The sequence below is a fragment of the Silene latifolia genome, chromosome 4 (genome assembly GCF_048544455.1).
Source record: "Silene latifolia isolate original U9 population chromosome 4, ASM4854445v1, whole genome shotgun sequence".
Taxonomy (NCBI): Eukaryota; Viridiplantae; Streptophyta; class Magnoliopsida; order Caryophyllales; family Caryophyllaceae; genus Silene; species Silene latifolia.
Genome location: NC_133529.1, coordinates 10806334 through 10810194, shown reverse-complemented (window position 1 = coordinate 10810194; position 3861 = coordinate 10806334). Strand labels below are relative to the sequence as shown.

Sequence of the window (3861 nt, the reverse complement as noted above, 5' to 3'; positions counted from 1 at the left end):
TGGCTTGTTAGTTGTTATTGATATGTCAGCACCGAGCCGCCATCAGTCATCACGGTTTGGTCGTGGGTTGTATTTGATTGGTTCAATTGTTTGGTTCACTGGATTAATTGATCTCAGAGTCATCAAAATTATTCCTGTGTAACAGCTAGCATTATTGATCTCAGAGTCATCAATCAGCATATTACTACCATCCGCCATTTCCACACTCTCCACAGTTATGCATTCAACATCATTAGCCGGAACTATGGTGTTGATATTTGCTATGGGATTATGCAAATTGTTCATCAGTAATGTTCCTCCCAATGTGCAGTGACCATATCTATTATTGGACGTGGACTGATCTCATTAGTTTATACCACTATCTTATTTGGGTATGGTCAATTCAGATTAAGATCAAGCTTAAATCCTCAATCCAAACGTAGAATCACATACAAATTAAGGATTTAACAATTTGGCGGATATGTAAACAATTCGGTGTATGTTTTGTGTGAAATGATGAGATTTGAGATTTAAGATTTTTGAATTGGGAAATAAGGGTGGTGTTATACAAGGAAAGGGGTAGCCAGTTTTCTACTTTCACCAACCGTTTCCGCTACCCAAACCCTCCCCGCCCGGTGTTACCGTTGACATAATACCCCTCCGAATTTTGAATTTTCAAATAGTTTTATAATTATGATCATTCATGACTGGTTAAAAACGAAGAGATGAACATGCCTGTGATAACTGAGAGGATAGATCAGCAAGGTCAAATCGTCTGGTTGCAGAGCTGGGAACCGAGCAGTTTGAAGCAGACAACATGGAACCATACATTTCTTCCATTCTCTTCAACAACTAATAGCAGCGAAAATCGTTTCTTTTAGGGCTACACTTTGACACTAACAATGATCAAATACAATAGGGAGAACGCCGATCAAGTTACCATGAAACGTGACCCCAAAGTAGTCATAATATTCAAGTGAAATAATCAGAAAGTAGTCATAATATTCAATCATAACGTGTCAAATGATATTAACTAAATGTCAGAAGATATGCGCATGCAATGCAATTAAGCCATCAAACAATCATTAATTAGCATGTGATCAAAATATATAATTACCGGTGGGGCTAAAGTTGAAACCATTTTTTTTTAAGGCTTCTCCCTTTCATTTCCCAGTTATCCGATTGACTAATGACTCTGAGATCAATCTCTCCAACGACTCCAGGTTTGGGCACGAAAATGCAATACAAGCCAGCATTGTTGCATCAACACCACTGCAATCAAGCACTATACTTCAGAAGTGTACATCTCAACTTGCAAAAACAAATTGAAAGTCATTACACATCAGTTCACTGATCAGTAATTGAAACATTGGGGATGTGTCGAATGTTGGGCCAGTCTTCCCCCGTAAGATTTGCTATAAAAGTCCTCATCACATACGAAGATGATGAACTACCGCGTCACGTAATGGATTATATACATAGAGAAGAAAGGAATAAAATAAATCTCAACCACCTAGAATTCTCAGTTATTTTAGTATATAATCTTAATTAATTATGCTCACAACGGTCACAGATATCAGCTTTTATAATTAAATGAGATTTCCTAGACATGATCCAACTTGTCTTAGTTAATCTAACGGTAATTCTCAAGGCTTGATAAAGTTTAGAATCGTAATTAATTTAGCTAACGGGGTTTACGAATGTGCTAATTGAGAGGAGGCCAAGGTTTGCCTCATATCCCACCATTTTCAGACCTACAATTGTATCTAAAAATGAACAAAACTAATGAAATTACCAATGAAATGAGGTCCTCCTGAAACAAACCTTGAATAAATGGAAGCCAAGACCGCCTAGAAAAAGGATATGCCACCTTCAAGGAAATCCTTCATCAGAAATCCTAACCCAAAGACGAAAAGTTTAAAATATTCAGTATAAATAGTAATATTAGTTAGAAGCACAACTAATAAAAAAAAAACAATGAGATCTTCAGAAAATATCAATAATAACAACCACAGTAACAAAAAATTGAAACGGGTATAACTAAAAACAAAACCAAGATCTTCAATAGTGGTAATAATAACAACAATAACAGCAAAAAATGGAAACAACAACTTAAAATGGGCCGCATAACCGTTCACATTCGAGGAGATTCAGACTTGCTAGGTTTCCTACGGGTTTCTAAGAGTGAGATGGGAATGGTTGGGTGAGAACGCTACAAAGTGAGGAGGGAGACGGAAATGAGTGGATGAAAGTTGTGAGAGTGTGGAGGCAGCGATGCAAAGGGTAGGATCAATGGCTGAGAAAGGAGATCAATGGACGATTCATAAGAGCTAAGTACTCGCATACCTCTTTTTTTAAAGGGTATAGATAAAATCTCATAATACAATATGATTAAATCGTTTTAAAAACGCAAAGAAACACTGTGAATAGATCATTTTAAAAAAAAAACCACAATACAAACTGAACAAATCGTTTTCAAAACTCCGGGATATAATCTGAAAAGATTGTTCTAAAACCCGCATAATATAAGAGCTCAAAAAGGCAAAGAGATCAAATATCATGTAGTGGGAACGATCTGGAAAACAAACCACAACTATGTATTAAACAAGCAAATCACATCAGCAACTTACACCATAACACAATTAAATAAAATAATCAACAAGGTCAAGCAGCATATTCGGAATACTCCGGTGAAACCTAAATAAACGCCACACTATATAAGGAAAGAGTAAAACCTTTGGTAGGAGATGTTCTTAATCATAGCCACGTTAAAAAACCAAGAATACAATAATATGAGCAGCACATACAAAGAGCAAATTTATGCAGAAGTTGGAATGCAAGGCTTGTAATTTTTTTTTTTTTTTTTTTTTTTTTTTTTTTGACAACTGTAAAGGAAGTTTCTACAATTTAATGGCCTGCCGAGCCAGGCCATGAGCCACACTATTAAGATGTCTCGGAATAAAACAAAAACTTAAACAATGAAAAAAACTTGCAGAACTACGGATCTCCTCTAAGATGTCCTTAATCAGATGATCCGTCTTCGCCAACTCAGCAATCGCAGCAAGGCTTGTAATTGAACGCCCAAAAAAATATGAACTCCAGCCGCCGAAGACCTGATGGAAAAAAATAATGAATCAGCAAACTAAACCTAATATAGATTGATTGAGTAACAGTATACTGGTGGAAGTAATGGTCCAAAATCAGCACATAATTAGAAACTCCAAAAGCCTAAACAGAAAGATGAATGGAATGCAAAATCGCTTATAAGAAGAGTAAATACCTTTGAAGAGATTCAATCATCTCAGCCCCCGCAAACACTCCAACCACTACAATGTCGTCAATAACCCAGATTACATAACATGTTGCAGGCGGTCTGCCAAAACCCATGGAATAAAATATTAGTAATATTAAAATCAAAAAAGGGAGAGAAACAGTTGTATAACCAAAGCCATGAAATACAATAATCAACAATAAACCTTTGGAACTCTAACCAAGCCGGTGAACCCACCATCGACGGCCGAACCAAAAGCGCCCCACGCTGGAAAACACAGTTAAAGAAGCAAACCAATTAAACAACAACCTACACGAGAAAACAACTGATCTCGCCACGCCCATAATTTCGAACCCTTGACACGGCGAGAGGATCGGGTTTATCCAATTAAAAGAGCAAACTATAACGCAGTATATGGGTTCACAAAACACTTAAGGAGTACAAACAAACCCGCCACTAAGACAGCTACCAAAGCATCGTATCTCAACAAAGGGCCAACAAATAGATCAGTTTAATACCCCAGCAAAATCTCGGCGATAAATACTAAACATTCCCCACGCCACTGCCTAAAAAGACAACCAACAATACAAAGTACAAGAAGCGTTAAAAAA

The 3861-nt window shown here is 36.9% G+C and overlaps 1 long non-coding RNA gene across 1 annotated transcript; it reads right to left on the bottom strand.

The window, feature by feature from the left end:
- Window positions 1-1174: 1174 nt before the first annotated feature.
- LOC141652054 (uncharacterized) lies at window positions 1175-2830 on the bottom strand. Its single transcript, XR_012546952.1, has 3 exons — window positions 2787-2830; window positions 1804-1876; window positions 1175-1251 (listed from the first exon to the last, which is right to left on the bottom strand). It is a non-coding gene; the product is annotated as an uncharacterized LOC141652054 (long non-coding RNA).
- Between the last annotated feature and the right edge of the window lie 1031 nt (window positions 2831-3861).